General features: G+C 52.8%; 1 long non-coding RNA gene across 2 annotated transcripts in view; it reads right to left on the reverse strand.

Annotated features, from left to right (window-relative positions):
- Positions 1-17098, reverse strand: part of LOC142063778 (uncharacterized) — a 222973-nt gene that overhangs the window by 176288 nt on the left and 29587 nt on the right. For both annotated transcript variants that reach the window (XR_012662869.1, XR_012662870.1), the window contains 2 exons: positions 7876-8067; positions 7508-7617 (listed from right to left, as the gene is read on the reverse strand). This is a non-coding gene — a long non-coding RNA (uncharacterized LOC142063778). The remainder of the gene's footprint in view (positions 1-7507; positions 7618-7875; positions 8068-17098) is intronic.

Consider the following 17098-nt stretch of genomic DNA (forward strand, 5'->3'; position numbering starts at 1 on the left):
TTCCACTACATGCCAGTTCCCTCCCAGTACATACCAGTTCCCTCCCAGTACATACCAGTACATCCTGGTACATCCCAGTTCCCACCCAGTACATCCTACTACATACCAGTTCCCTCCCAGTTCACTCCCAGCACATCCCAGTACTTCACAGTTCCCTCCCAGTACATCCCAGTACGTCCCAGTTCCCCTCAGTACATAACACTTCCCTCCCAGTACATAACAGTACATCCCAGTGTCCTCACAGTACGTCCCAGTTCCCTCCCAGTACATCCCAGTTCCCTACCAGTACGTCCCAGTTCCCTCCCAGTTACCTCCCAGTACATCCCAGTAGATCCTGGTACATCCCAAATCCCTGCCAGTTCCACCCGGTACAACCCAGTACAAGCCTGTACATCGTAGTTCCTCCACAGTACATCCCAGGGCATCCCCGCACATTGTAGTGCCTCCCAGTACATCTCAGTTCCCTCCCAGTACTGGGAGGGAACTGGGATGTACTGGGAGGGACCTGGGATGTACTGGGAGGGAACTGGGATGTGCTGGGATGTAATGGGACGGAACTGGGATGTATTGGGAGGCACTGGGAAAGAAGTGGTAGTGAACCGGGAGGGAATGGGGATGTACGGGGATGAACTGGTAGGGAACTGGGATGTACTGGCATGGAACGGGGATGTATTGGGATGTACAGGCACGGAACTGGAATGTACTGCGATGTACTGGGATGTACTGGGAGCAAACTGGGATTTACTGGGATGTACTGGGATGTACTGGGAGGAAACTGGGATATACTGGGAGGCACTGGGAGGGAAGTGGGTGTCAACTGGGACATTCCAGTTTCCTCCCAGTACATCCCAGTTCCCTCCCAGTGCAGCCCAGTACATCCCAGTTCCCTCCCAGTCCGTCCCAATCCCCTCCCAGTACATCCCAGTTCCCTGCCAGTATGTCCCAGTACATCCCAGTTCCCTCCCAGTACATACCAGTTCCCTCCCAGTACATCCCAGTTCCCTCCCGGTACATCCCAGTTCCCACCCAGTACATCCTACTACATACCAGTTCCCTCCCAGTTCACTCCCAGTACATCCCAGTACTTCACAGTTCCCTCCCAGTACATCCCAGTACGTCCCAGTTCCCCTCAGTACATAACACTTCCCTCCCAGTACATACCAGTACATCCCAGTGTCCTCACAGTACGTCCCAGGTTCCTCCCAGTACATCCCAGTTCCCTACCAGTACATCCCAGTTCCCTCCCTGTTCCTTCCCAGTACATAACAGTTACCTCCCAGTACATCCCAGTACATCCCAGTAGATCCTGGTACATCCCAAATCCCTGCCAGTTCCACCCGGTACAACCCAGTACAAGCCTGTACATCCTAGTTCCTCCACAGTACATCCCAGGGCATCCCCGCACATTGTAGTGCCTCCCAGTACATCCCAGCTTCCTCCCAGTACTGGGAGGGACCTGGGATGTACTGGGAGGGAACTGGGATGTACTGGGATGTAATGGGACGGAACTGGGATGTAATGGGACGGAACTGGGAAAGAAGTGGTAGTGAACCGGGAGGGAACTGGGATGTACGGGGATGAACTGGTATGGAACTGGGATGTACTGGCATGGAACGGGGATGTATTGGGATGTACAGGAACGGAACTGGAATGTACTGCGATGTACTGGGATGTACTGGGAGCAAACTGGGATTTACTGGGATGTACTGGGAGGAAACTGGGATATACTGGGAGGCACTGGGAGGGAAGTGGGTGTCAACTGGGACATTCCAGTTTCCTCCCAGTACATCCCAGTTCCCAACCAGTGCAGCCCAGTACATCCCAGATCCCTCACAGTACATCCCAGTTCCCTCCCAGTCCGTCCCAGTACATCCCAGTTCCCTCACAGTACATCCCAGTTCACACACAGTTCACTCCCAGTTCCATTCCATTACATCCCAGTACATGCCACTTTCCTCCAAGTAAATCCCAGTTCCCTCCCACTACATCCAAGTTCCCTCCCACTTCCCTCTAAGTACATCCCAGTACTTCACAGTTCACTCCCAGTACATCCCAGTTCCCCCTCGGTACATAACAGTTTCCTCCCAGTACACCCCAGTACATCCCAGTTCCCTCCCAGTATGTCCCACTACATCCCAGTTCCCTCCCAGTCCATCCCAGTTCCTTCCCACTAAATCCCAATTCCCAACACTTTCCACCCAGTCCATCCCAGTTCCCTCCCAGTACACCCCAGTTCCCTCTAAGTACATCCCAGTACTTCACAGTTCCCTCCCAGTTCACTCCCAGTTCCCTCCCAGTACATCCCAGTTCCCTCTAAGTACATCCCAATACTTCATAGTTCCCTCCCAGCACGCCCCAGTACGTCCCAGTTCCCCTCAGTACATAACACTTCCCTCCCAGTACATACCAGTACATCCCAGTGTCCTCACAGTACGTCCCAGTTCCCTCCCAGTAAATCCCAATTCCCAACACTTTCCACCCAGTACATCCCAGTACCCTCCCAGTACATCCCAGTACATCCCAGTAGATCCTGGTACATCCCAAATCCCTGCCAGTTCCACCCGGTACAACCCAGTACAAGCCTGTACATCCTAGTTCCTCCACAGTACATCCCAGGGCATCCCCGCACATTGTAGTGCCTCTCAGTACATCCCAGGTCCCTCCCAGTACTGGGAGGGAACTGGGATGTACTGGGAGGGAACTGGGACGTACTGGGAGGGAATTGGGATGTACTGGGATGTAATGGGACGGAACTGGGATGTATTGGGAGGCACTGGGAAAGAAGTGGTAGTGAACCGGGAGGGAATTGGGATGTACGGGGATGAACTGGTAGGGAACTGGGATGTACTGGCATGGAACGGGGATGTATTGGGATGTACAGGAACAGAACTGGAATGTACAGCGATGTATTGGCATGTACTGGCAGCGAGCTGGGATTTACTGGGATGTACTGGGAGGAAACTGGGATATACTGGGAGGAAACTGGGATATACTGGGAGGAAACTGGGATATACTGGGAGGCATTGGGAGGGAAGTGGGTGTCAACTGGGACATTCCAGTTTCCTCCCAGTACATCCCAGTTCCCTACCAGTGCAGCCCAGTACATCCCAGTTCCCTCCCAGTCCGTCCCAATCCCCTCCCAGTACATCCCAGTTCCCTCCCAGTAAATCCCAGTTCCCTCCCAGTACATCGTGGTACATCCCAGTTCCCACCCAGTACATCCTACTACATACCAGTTCCCTCCCAGTTCACTCCCAGTACATCCCAGTACTTCACAGTTCCCTCCCAGTACATCCCAGTACGTCCCAGTTCCCCTCAGTACATAACACTTCCCTCCCAGTACATAACAGTACATCCCAGTGTCCTCACAGTACGTCCCAGTTCCCTCACAGTACATCCCAGTTTCCTCCCAGTACATCCCAGTTCCCTCCCTGTTCCTTCCCAGTACATAACAGTTACCTCCCAGTACATCCCAGTAGATCCTGGTACATCCCAAATCCCTGCCAGTTCCACCCGGTACAACCCAGTACAAGCCTGTACATCCTAGTTCCTCCACAGTACATCCCAGGGCATCCCCGCACATTGTAGTGCCTCCCAGTACATCCCAGATCCCTCCCAGTACATCCCAGATCCCTCCCAGTCTGTCCCAGTACGTCCCAGTACATCCCAGTTCCCTCACAGTACATCCCAGTTCCCTCACAGTTCACACACAGTTAACTCCCAGTTCCATTCCAGTACAGCCCAGTACATGCCACTTTCCTCCAAGTAAATCCCAGTACCCTCCCACTACATTCAAGTTCCCTCCCACTTCCCTCTAAGTACATCCCAGTACTTCACAGTTCACTCCCAGTACGTCCCAGTTCCCCCTCGGTACATAACAATTCCCTCCCAGTACACCCCAGTCCATCCCAGTTCCCTCCCAGTAAATCCCAATTCCCAACACTTTCCACCCAGTACATCCCAGTTCCCTCCCAGTACATCCCAGTTCCCTCTAAGTACATCCCAGTACTTCACAGTTCCCTCCCAGTTCACTCCCAGTACACAACAGTTACCTCCCAGTACATCCCAATACATCCTAGTAGATACTAGGACATTTCAAATCCCTGTCAGTTCCACCTGGTACAACCGAGTACAAGCCTGTACATCCTAGTTCCTCCACAGTACATCCCAGGGCATCCCCGCACATTGTAGTGCCTTCCAGTACATCCCAGGTCCCTCCCAGTTCACTCCCAGTACACAACAGTTACCTCCCAGTACATCCCAGTACATCCCAGTAGATCCTGGTACATCCCAAATCCCTGCCAGCTCCACCCGGTACAACCCAGTACAAGCCTGTACATCCTAGTTCCTCCACGGTACATCCCAGGACATCCCCGCACATTGTAGTGCCTCCCAGTACATCCCAGCTCCCTCGCAGTACTGGGAGGGAACTGGGATGTACTGGGAGGGACCTGGGATGTACTGGGAGGGAACTGGGATGTACTGGGATGTAATGGGACGGAACTGGGATGTATTGGGAGGCACTGGGAAAGAAGTGGTAGTGAACCGGGAGGGAATTGGGATGTACGGGGATGAACTGGTAGGGAACTGGGATGTACTGGCATGGAACGGGGATGTATTGGGATGGACAGGAACGGAACTGGAATGTACGGCGATGTATTGGCATGTACTGGCAGCGAGCTGGATTTACTGGGATGTACTGGGAGGAAACTGGGATATACTGGGAGGAAACTGGGATATACTGGGAGGAAACTGGGAGGGAAGTGGGTGTCAACTGGGACATTCCAGTTTCCTCCCAGTACATCCCAGTTCCCTACCAGTGCAGCCCAGTACATCCCAGATCCCTCCCAGTCCCTCCCAGTACATCCCAGTTCCCTCACAGTATATCCCAGTTACCTCCCAGTTCACACACAGTTCACTCCCAGTTCCATTCCAGTACATCCCAGTACATCCCAGTTGCCTCCCAGTTCCCTCTAAGTACATCCCAGTACTTCACAGTTCCCTCCCAGTACATCCCAGTACGTCCCAGTTCCCCCTTGGTACATAACACTTCCCTCCCAATACATCCAAGTTCCCTCCCAGTACATCCCAATCCCCTCCCAGTACATCCCAGTTCCCTGCCAGTATGTCCCCAGTACATCCCAGTTCGCTCCCAGTACATACCAGTTCCCTCCCAGTACATCCCAGTTCCCTCCCAGTTCCCTCCCACTACATCCCAGTACATCCCAGTTCCCTCCCACTACATACCAGTTCCCTCCCAGTACATCCCAGTACATCCTGGTACATCCCAGTTCCCACCCAGTACATCCTACTACATACCAGTTCCCTCCCAGTTCACTCCCAGTACATCCCAGTACTTCACAGTTCCATCACAGTACATCCCAGTACGTCCCAGTTCCCCTCAGTACATAACACTTCCCTCCCAGTACATAACAGTGCATCCCAGTGTCCTCACAGTACGTCCCAGTTCCCTCCCAGTACATCCCAGTTCCCTCCCAGTTCCTTCCCAGTACATAACAGTTACCTCCCAGTACATCCCAGTACATCCTAGTAGATCCTGGTACATCCCAAATCCCTGCCAGTTCCACCTGGCACAACCCAGTACAAGCCTGTACATCCTAGTTCCTCCACGGTACATCCCAGGGCATCCCCGCACATTGTAGTGCCTCCCAGTACATCCCAGTTCCCTCCCAGTACTGGGAGGGACCTGGGATGTACTGGGAGGGAACTGGGATGTACTGGGATGTAATGGGACGGAACTGGGATGTATTGGGAGGCACTGGGAAAGAAGTGGTAGTGAACCGGGAGGGAATTGGGCTGTAAGGGGATGAACTGGTAGGAAACTGGGATGTACTGGAATGTACGGCGATGTATTGGCATGTACTGGGAGCGAGCTGGGATTTACTGGGATGTACTGGGAGGAAACGGGGATATACTGGGAGGAAACGGGGATATACTGGGAGGAAACGGGGATATACTGGGAGGAAACTGGGAGGAAATTGGGTGTCAACTGGGACATTCCAGTTTCCTCCCAGTACATCCCAGTTCCCTACCAGTGCAGCCCAGTACATCCCAGATCCCTCCCAGTACATCCCAGTACATCCCAGTTCCCTCACAGTACATCCCAGTTCCCTCCCAGTTCACTCCCAGTTCCATTCCAGTACATCCCAGTACATGCCTGTTGCCTCCCAGTTTCCTCTAAGTACATCCCAGTACTTCAAAGTTCCCTCCCAGTACATCCCAGTTCCCTCACAGTACATCCCAGTACTTCACAGTTCACTCCCACTACAGCCCAGTACGTCCCAGTTCCCCCTTGGTACATAACACTTCCCTCCCAATACATCCAAGTCCCCTCCCAGTACATCCCAATCCCCTCCCAGAACATCCCAGTTCCCTGCCAGTATGTCCCAGTACATCCCAGTTCCCTCCCAGTTCCCTCCCACTACATCCCAGTTCCCTCCCAGTACATACCAGTTCCCTCCCAGTACATACCAGTTCCCACCCAGTACACCCCAGTTCCCTCCCAGTTCCCTCCCACTAGATCCCAGTTCCCTCCCAGTACATCCTGGTACATCCCAGTTCCCACGCAGTACATCCTACTACATACCAGTTCCCTCCCAGTTCACTCCCAGTACATCCCAGTACTTCACAGTTCCATCCCAGTACATCCCAGTACATCCTGGTACATCCCAAATTCCTGCCAGTTCCACCCGGTACAACTCAGTACAAGCCTGTACATCCTAGTTCCTCCACACTACATCCCAGGACATCCCAGGACATTGTAGAGCCTCCCAGTACGTCCCAGTTCCCTCCCAGTACAACCCAGTAGATCCTGGTACGTCCCCGTTCCCCGCACTGTACGTCCCCGTTCCCCGCACTGTACGTCCCCGTTCCCCGCACTGTACTGGGAGGACAACCGAGCCTGCGCAGTGACTGACATAGGGAACGAGCAAGTTTGTACCCATCACTAGACAAGACAATAATGACTATGTATGAGTATGTGAAATTTTCATCTATAAATTGTACGGGAAAGGTGCGTGAGGTACGCACGCCAGGAGGAGCGATCCCCCGTGCATTCGGCGCCGCGAATAAAGAATGCCTGCTCTTTAATACTAAATTGGTGTTGAGGAGTCGTTTCCGATTTTAACGCGTTTTTCGGTAACACAGGGAGTCAGATCAAGAGAGCCAGAGAACAACAAAACACCGACAGGCTACAGGACAGAGCAGGACGAATAAAAAAAAAAAAAAAACGGAGCCAGAGCCAGGCAGAGAGAGGCGGAGAAAGAAAAAGGAGCCACAGGCTACAGGACAGAGAGAGGGAGGACTGAAAAGACGGGGAGGCAGGGAGACACTCAGAGCGAGATGGAGAAAGAAGGTGCGGGGGGGGGGCGCAAAAAAAAAAAGTAAATTTTGCAGCAGGTAAGGAAAGAGAGGGGGCCGGGGGAGAGACAGGGAGGGCCCAGGACGCACAAGAGAGGCAACGGGGCCCCAGTGGCCCAGGACTCACCGCGACTCTCGCTCTCAGCGCTGCTGGCACAATTTAGCCGTTCAGATGCTTCTTTCCCCTCCTCTCCTCCCTGCCTCTTCTGCAGCTCCAGACTCTAGGCCGTCCTCCACCTGAAGAGAATACGTGGGTGTCTTACAGCTCTTACCAGATGAGGCTTCCTAGGCACGTAGCCTAGCTCGCTCGTGCACTACACGCCCGTACCCAACTCCGGGTTACGCGTACAGACCCTACGGTGCACGTTGGTGGCCTGGCCCGCTGCGGGCTATGAAGGGGGATCCTTCCTCCCCCACCTGCATGGACAGGCTCTCTCTTGCCTGCGGCACGAAGGCAGCTGGCAGCCAGAGCACCTTCAGTTTCTTCTTCTTTACCTTTCGTTGGCGTCTCCAGCTTCAGCCGAGGCAGCTCCTGTCCGCAGCCGGGAAGGGCTTTGTCTATCCCTTTTCGGCCCTGCGCTGCGAGGACGGCGAGGACGGGCAGAGAGAAGCCATGCGAGCCTGAGACGGCCGCAGGCAACGGCATCCCCGGGGGAAGGACAGACAACCACGTCCTCAGCACGGTCTCTGGGAGAGGGAAAGAAGAAACAGTGACCGTCATTACCGTCGATCGACCCTGGCCAAAGCCTCTCCTTCCGCAGGGGCTTCTGGACACACCGCTCCCTCCCCACGCTACTGCTAAGGGCCCCTGCACCAAGGGGGAATCCAGTGCGCTTGAGGGACGGCTTGCTGCCTTCACGACAGGGCCTGGGGGCGGCCTAAGGCTATGCAGCACGCTTATGGGGAGGTGCCGGAGCTGGGGGCAGGCGCACGGGGCAAGGGGGGCCCGGGGAGGCTGAGCGGGACCTCCGGTGGGCCGGGGAGGCGGCCATCATCTGCGCCCTGGGCACGGGGAAAAGGTCATCGTCCTCCTCCTTTCCCTCTTCCCTTCTGTCAGCTCCCGGGGAACTCACCGCTTCTCGGGAAGCGGCCGCACCCGCAAGCCCCCAGTAATCAACACGAATCCAACCCCAAAAATACACCTCGCGTACCGTACGCGCCACGGCCGCCCGGCACCCGAGCGCCGGAAGACCGCGCCTCCCGCCATGCCCGGCGAACCACGTGACAGGGCCGGCAGCCACTGCGCCAGGAATACAGCTCCCGGCATGCTCTGCGCCACAACCCGGCCGCCCGGCAGCCGCAAGGACTACAGCTCCCGGCATGCTCTGCGGCACAACCCGGCCGCCCGGCGGCCGGTTTGATGCGGAGCCACCCAGCATCCCTGCGAGCACAGCTGCAGGCGCAACAGCAGTTACGCAGCCACAACTAGGCACTAAACAAAGGCTTTCCAACACTGGAGGTCTAGAACAGGTAGACATTAGCACAGAAGCACAAGGGGCTCCGTCACCCTGCACAAATCTCCCCGTGCCTACACACGCACACGTTCAGAAGTTAGTTATCAGAAAACGCCCGACTCAGCCATTTGCCACAGTCACGAGACTCACGACATGATAACACGACATGACACGCGAGGTGGGCTCAGAGTTTTAAGGCAAGAAATACCTCCCACGCCCCCCACCCGAGATCTTTCAGGGTCCACACCTGCCATCGCCCCGCACCAAACCTACCCGGCCAAAGGCTTTCAGGTGGCCCGAAACACTGTACACAGAAAATAACCAGGGACAGACCTGCATTGTTCGGAAGCGAACGATGCCCGACCGGGGCTCCTCTGCGGGGCACGGAGCCCCCCGGCCCCGCCCGGAGACACACACCCGCCCCCCGCTGCCCGAACTCACCCACCAGCGCTCTCCGGCCCCCGGACACGGCCGCGCTGCTCTCTCAGGCGGCTGCCGCAGGCGAGGCTCGGGCACCGCCAGGCCTCCAGGCGTCCCGAGGGGCTGCCGGCCACCGCAGGGGATGGCTGCCGGCGGCCGGACCGCCGCGGCGCTCCCCGCCCAGCTCCGAGCAGGCTCCGCCGGCCGCGGGCTTCCCACGCCGGGCCGCAGAGGGGCCCCGGCACCGCACAGGGACGCCTCGCGACCCGGCCGCCACACGCACCGGCCCTTCGGCCTCCACACGCACCGCTCCCGCCCCCGCTCCGACGCGCCGCGCACGCGCCACCGGAAGCCCGAGCCCCGCGGGGCGGCCCTTAAAGGGCGGCCGGAAGGAACGGCCCCCACCGGCCCCGCCACCGCGCCCAGCCGGTGAGCGCCAGCGCCCCCTGCTGGCCGGGCCGCGCTCAGCTCGCGAGGGCGCCGAGGGCCGGGCGGGGCGGGACGCGCCGGCTCGGGGCCAGCGCCTTCTCGGGGCGAGCGGGAAACCCCTGCGGGCCCCGGTCACGGCCGGGCACAGCCGCGCGCCCTCCGAGAGCTGCTGAACGCGGCTGCCGCTCGTGACACATACCGAGCCGTCTGCGACGGGAGCGGGCAGAGGAGGAAGGGGCCGGCGGCCGCGGGGCCTGGCCCCAGGCGGGGGGGAGGGGCTGGGGCCCGGGGGGCCGCCCCCCTCCTCACAGTTCCCTCACAGTTCCCTCACAGTTCCCTCACAGTTCCCTCACAGTTCCCTCACAGTTCCCTCACAGTTCCCTCACAGTTCCCTCACAGTTCCCTCACAGTTCCCTCACAGTTCCCTCACAGTTCCCTCACAGTTCCCTCACAGTTCCCTCACAGTTCCCTCACAGTTCCCTCACAGTTCCCTCACAGTTCCCTCACAGTTCCCTCACAGTTCCCTCACAGTTCCCTCACAGTTCCCTCACAGTTCCCTCACAGTTCCCTCACAGTTCCCTCACAGTTCCCTCACAGTTCCCTCACAGTTCCCTCACAGTTCCCTCACAGTTCCCTCACAGTTCCCTCACAGTTCCCTCACAGTTCCCTCACAGTTCCCTCACAGTTCCCTCACAGTTCCCTCACAGTTCCCTCACAGTTCCCTCACAGTTCCCTCACAGTTCCCTCACAGTTCCCTCACAGTTCCCTCACAGTTCCCTCACAGTTCCCTCACAGTTCCCTCACAGTTCCCTCACAGTTCCCTCACAGTTCCCTCACAGTTCCCTCACAGTTCCCTCACAGTTCCCTCACAGTTCCCTCACAGTTCCCTCACAGTTCCCTCACAGTTCCCTCACAGTTCCCTCACAGTTCCCTCACAGTTCCCTCACAGTTCCCTCACAGTTCCCTCACAGTTCCCTCACAGTTCCCTCACAGTTCCCTCACAGTTCCCTCACAGTTCCCTCACAGTTCCCTCACAGTTCCCTCACAGTTCCCTCACAGTTCCCTCACAGTTCCCTCACAGTTCCCTCACAGTTCCCTCACAGTTCCCTCACAGTTCCCTCACAGTTCCCTCACAGTTCCCTCACAGTTCCCTCACAGTTCCCTCACAGTTCCCTCACAGTTCCCTCACAGTTCCCTCACAGTTCCCTCACAGTTCCCTCACAGTTCATCCCATGGACGGAACCGGGACCTACTGTGAGGCACTGGGAAAGAAGTGGGAGGAAGCCGGGACAGACCAATATAGCCCAGTATGGACTAGACCAATATAGCCCAGTATGGACTAGACCAATATAGCCCAGTATGGACTAGACCAATATAGCCCAGTATGGACTGGAGGGAACTGCGAGGGAACCGCGAGAGAACCCCACAGAACAAACCATGGGGCACGAGAAGGCAGAGAATTAAGAATTAGGGACAGGGAGCCAGAAAAAAAAAAGAAAAAAACCAAAGGGAGACAGAGAGCAAAAGGAATCGCAATGCGTACGGAGAGAAGAGAGAAACAATTCTAGCATAGGGTCACGCGGGAGCCAGGGACAGCAAGATGGAGAAAGGACAGAAGCTACAGGCTACAGGGCAGAGAGGGAAGAATTAATGAATAGACACAGAGAGCTGGGCAGAAAGAGATGGAGAAAGGCTAAAGATCACACGGCCTACAGGGAAGAGAGAAGAGAGGGAGGAATTTTAAAAACAGGGGCAAGAAGCCAGAGAGAGGGAGAGAGAAGCAACAATAAAATGGGGACAAGCCACAGGGCAGCGAGGAGGGAATCAATGAATAAGAACACGAGACCAAAGAGAACACAATGTAGAATGGAAAAAAGGAACAGCGGCCTACAGGGAAGGAGGAATTAAAGATCAGGGACTGGGAGGCAGACAGAGACACATGAAGAAACAAGTGAAAAAAAAGAAAAAAACAAACCAACAGCAATGGGCTACAAAGACAGAGAGGGAGGAAATGAGGAAATAAAACGTCGCAGCAAGGAGCTGGACAGAGAGAGATGAGGACAAACAAATAGCACGGGTCCACGTGACAGAGAACGTGGAATTAGAACACAGAGAGAGGGAGCCGGACAGAGAGAGAGGCCGAGAGAAACATCTAGACAGGCTACAGCGGGCAGAGGCAGGAATTAAAACCTAGGGACAGGGAGCTGGACAGAGAGAGATGGAGGTCACAGGGAACAGCGGTGGCTGCAGGAAGAACAGGAATTCATGAATAGGGAAAGGGAGCTGGACAGAGAAGAACTCAGAAAGGCAAGAACAGTAGCAGGGTACAGAGCAGAGAAGACGAATTAAAAAGCACGGGGGGAGCGTTGAGGCAGACAGAGAGAGATTAAGAAAAAAGTCACGGGCTACGTGGCAAAGCAGGAGGAATTCAGAAACGAGGATGGGAACCAAGGGAGAGTGTGCTGGTGAAGGATAACGGGCATTAAAAGTGAGGGACGGGGAGCTGGGAAAAGCGAGGCAGAGAAAAACAGAATCACAGAGAGAATCACACAAAGCCAAAAAAGAAGAAACTGAACAACAGGAACAGGTGTAACCAAAGCGATGAAATCAACCAACCAGAGACGGTGTTCCATTACGGGAACATGGAGCGTACCAATCAGCGCACCTGTCGATCTGCATTTTAGTCCCTAGGCGATCGTTAACGTCAGCAGAACAACAGACAACATGCTTCTGTCAGAAAAGGATGACAAAACGCGGTTTCGCTTAGCGGACTGAGAAAACTAGCCAAGACTGCCAAGAGTAAGAGCCGAGAAGCTAAAAGGTAATTCCGGCAGGGGGAGATCGCGACCACCGACTCACAGACCACCACCGACCCAAGTAACACCACCTACTCAGAAGAGAACAACGGAAGAGGACAACCGAGCCTGCGCAGTGATTGACATACGGAACGAGCAAGTTTGTACCCATCGCTAGACAAGACAATAATGACTATGTATGAGTATGTAAAATTTTCATCTACAAATTGTACAGGAAAGGTGCGTGAGGTACGCACGCCAGGAGGAGCGATCCCCCGTGCATCCGGCACCGTGAATATAGAATGCCTGCTCTTTAATACTAAATTGGTGTTGAGGAGTCGTTTCCGATTTTAACGCGTTTTTCGGTAACAGTTTTCGCACCCCAGGTGGGAACCTGCTTTTGAATCTCGACGGATCCGTGGGATCGTGGGACCTGCAGCCGGCCCCGAGGAATTCTCCGGGAGAGCTTCCGATCCCCGGGCCAGAGAATTCTGAGCAAGATCCCCTGGATTGAGGTAAACAAGGCATTCTTTGAAGAAGAAACTTAGGTAGAATAATACGTGGGGTTAGTTTCCCACATAGGATAGGATAGCGGGTTTGAGTCCCACAGGCCTGCCCGTAAGGCGCGGCGAAAGCCACGCAGGGTCGGGGCCAAGAGGTGCCTCGGTTGGTAAGTCTCTGCTAGGCGAAAGCCTGTGGAGCGGGACCCGAGGGTAGGGGAGTCTTCAACAGGGGGTTGAAGTCTCCAGGGGTATCTAGCAGGGGGCTACAGATCCCAGTGGCAGATTTCCAGTGAGACCTCTAACGGGGGTTGGAGTCCCTCTGACTAGTATTTGTGATAGTGCACTATCACAACTACTAGTCGACTGGGAGACGGGAGCATTACTGAGTAGGAAACCTATCCCACAGAGAACACCTTTGCGATGTATTTTGAAGCACTGGAAAGACGTCGGGGGCGGTGACCCACTAACTCGGAAACCATTAATTGAATATTGCAATCATTGGTGGCCAACGTATCAATTGGAAGGTGGGCACAAATGGCCAGAACACGAGACATTGCAATATCGTACCATCTTGCAATTAATGTTGTTTTGTAAAAAGGGAAGGCAAACGGGAAGAAGTGGCATATGTTGATTTGTTCTTTACACCGTGGAATCATCCCGAGCAGCAGAAACAGCGTGAGGTATGTCCACAAGATTCTACGGCAGTGTTTCTGAAAAGAGGAAAACGTGGTGAGAACTTGAAAGAGTGTTGCTCTACTTGTGATACTGGATACTTCGCTTGATGAAACTGACAAGAAAATAGTATGGAATACAGCCAGAAGGCAGGTGCAGGGAGCACATGCTAACGGGAATTTACAGAGAACAATGAATAAGAATTTTCCATCTACAAATCCCGAGTGGGACCCTAATCAGCCAGGACCCAGGGGAATGTTGACTAGATGTCAGAGAGAGATTTTATTTGGAGTAAGACAAGCAATGCCAAAAGCAATAAATTGGTCAAAATTTATGAAGTGAGACAAGAATTAAGTGAGTCCCCTTCAGCCTTTATGGAAAGACTGAAGGTGACCACCAGAAAATATACTCATTTGAACCCAGAAAAACCAGAAAAAGCAATTCAGCTGGTCTCTATATTCATAAGACAATCAGCCCCAGATGGGGGCGGGGGGAGAGAAAACAACCTTCAGAAACTAGAACAACCTGAATCCAGAGATCTGGGTTAAATGCTTGAAGTAGCTTGGCATGAAGGAGACCAGGGGAATCAACCCTAGCTGAACACCTGGTTACACTGAAGCTACGGAATGAAGAAATAGAATTTTTGGTAGATACGGGAGCCACTTATTTGGTATTGAATACACGTGAAGAGAAATTTGATCATAAATCAGTAGATGTTGCTAGCGCAACAGGGCAAAGAAAAATTAGCCCCTCTCAGAGCCATTAAAGTTTAAATTGGAGAAGCAATGGGCAACTCACCAGTTTCTGCATATGCCTGAATGTCCACTGCCTCTGTTATGACGAGATCTATTAGGTCAATTAGATGCTCAAGTAACTTTTAAAGATGGAGAGATTAAATCACTAATACCAGAATCAAAAGCCACAGAGGCGAGAGCGTTTATGTTACAGGATTCCTCCAGGGAGGAACGGGTTCCCGAGGAAGTGGAAAACGTAGTAATTCCTTTGGTTTGAGCGAGCGGAGCTCCGGAGCGATCTAAGTGGGCAGAGCCGGTAAAAGTAACCTTAAAGCCTGGAGCCAAGCCCGTAAGACAAAAACAATACCCTATTAAGCGAGAGGCTCGAAAAGGATTACAGAAGTTAATTATAAAATTTTTCAGAATATGAGCTTTTAGTGGAATGTGAATCAGAATATAGTACTCCTGTGTCGCCAGTAAAGAAATCTAGAGGCAAAGAGTATTAGCTAGTTCACGATTTAAGGGCTATAAATCAGGTGGTCCAAGATATACATCCGGTAGTAGCTAATCCATACGCTTTACTGACCTCTTTTAAAGGAGGAGCATAAATGGTTTACTGTACTAGATTTGAAGGACGCCTTCTTTTGCATACCTCCAGGCATAAAAAGTCAAAGCCTATTTGCTTTGCAATGGGAAAGCCCCACCACAGAATGAAAGACACAGCTACCATGGACCGTACTTCCACAAGGATTTAAAAATAGTCCTACGATACTTGAGACTCAGCTGGCAAAAAAAAATTAGAGATATAGAAAAAACAGAACCCAGGGAGAGGCATCTTGTTACAGAATGCGGATGACATTCTGATAGCGGCACAAAGTAAAGAAAAATGTTTTGAAATTTTTAAATTTTCTCGGCCAAGGAAGATGCGGAGTTTCCAGAAACAAAACCCAAATAGGAAAAGAAGCAGCCATTTATTTAGGATTTGAAATATCTCAAAGACAAAGACAATTAGAAAGTGAAAAGAAAGAAACTATTTGTCAAATTCCCGAACCTAGCAGCCCGAAGGAACTGAGAGCTTTTCTGAAAACAATGAAATAGCATCAGCTCTGGATTCTGAACTATAGACTGTATGTAAAACCATTATTTGAGGCATTGAAAGACTCAAAAGGATAAATATTTAACCTGGACGCCCGGATGCCAAACGGCATTCAAAGAACTGAAAAGAGCCTCGATGATGGCCCCTGCATTAGGCCTACCTGATTTCGCTAAACCTTTTCAGTTGTTTGTCCACGAAAGACAACATTTAGCCCTTGGAGTGCTGACACAGCGACTGGGAACCTGGAAGAGACCTGTGGGCTACTTCTCCAAACAACCTGACCACGCGAGTAAAAGATGGCCTAGGTGTTTACGGGCAGTAGCAACAACAGCGCTGCCGATCCGGGAAGCCCCAAAGTTAACAATGGGACAGAAGATGACAGTATATGTCCCGCACATAGCGGTGACTGTTTTAGAACAAAAGGGGGGTCGTTGGCTATCCCTTAGCAGAATGTTGAAATATCAAGTTGTTCTGTTAGAACAAGACGATGTGGAATCGAAGACTACTGCTATACTGAATCCTGCTATGTTTTTAACAACAGAAAACCTTACGGACAATTTAGAACACGATCGCTTGCTAACTATTGAACAAGTCTATTCCAGCAGACCAGACCTGAGACACAAACCTCTGGGAAAATCCTGATCTGGAGTTGTTTACAGATGGAAGAAGCTCTGGGCGAGAAGAGAAGCGAATGGCCGGATATGCTGTCGTTATCGCCGCCGAGGGAACGGAGTCAGGGGTGCTGCCTGCAAACACCTCAGCACAGAAAGCAGTATTGGTAGCATTGAAGCGAGCTCTGCGAATGGCAGAAGGACAAAGGATAAATATCTAGACTGATTCCAAACGTGCATTTGGTGTGATCCACGACCATGGAGCTATTGGGAAGGAGAAAGGACTGCCATCAGCCCAAGAATCATCAATACAGCATAAAGAAGAAATTCTCCAACTTCCGGAAGACGTGCAGAAACCAAAAGAAGTGGCGGTAAAGCGTTGCAAAGCTCATCAATTTGGCCAGACGGCTGTAAACATAAGCAAACGACTGACCGATAAAGCTGCAAAGAGGACTGCAGAGCAAGGTATCCTTGCACTAGTACCAGTAAAACAGATCAGAATTCCAAAGTTGAAACCGAGATATAATAAATTGGATGAGCAATTAGCAGAACAATTGGAAGCATCACAAAACACAGAGAGATGGTAGGTAACACCAGAAAAACAAGTAATAACAACAACCACCCCACAAGTTATGACAGAACTTGCAAAAGAAAACCATGAGCAAACACATTAGGCTGTAGGCGCTACGGTTTTGAGTTTAAAAACATCTGTAGCGTGTGTAGGCATGACAAGAATAGTTAAACCCATAGTAGCTAAGTGTCCAATCTGTCCTAGAAATAATCCCCTGAACCAAAGGAAACAACCTTTAGGAGTAACAAAACAAAAAATTCTCCCGGAAATTATTAGCAAATTAAGTTCTCTGAGTTACCCAGACAAAATAGATATAGCAGTATTTGTCAGTGCTGATTGACAAATTTTCTAGATGGCCAGCAGCTTTCTCGTGCTGCACCGACAAAGCTAGAGTAGTAGTTAAGACGTTGCTGAAGGAAATAATACCAAGATT

This window comes from Phalacrocorax aristotelis, chromosome 12 (genome assembly GCF_949628215.1).
Source record: "Phalacrocorax aristotelis chromosome 12, bGulAri2.1, whole genome shotgun sequence".
In the NCBI taxonomy this organism is placed as follows: domain Eukaryota; kingdom Metazoa; phylum Chordata; class Aves; order Suliformes; family Phalacrocoracidae; genus Phalacrocorax; species Phalacrocorax aristotelis.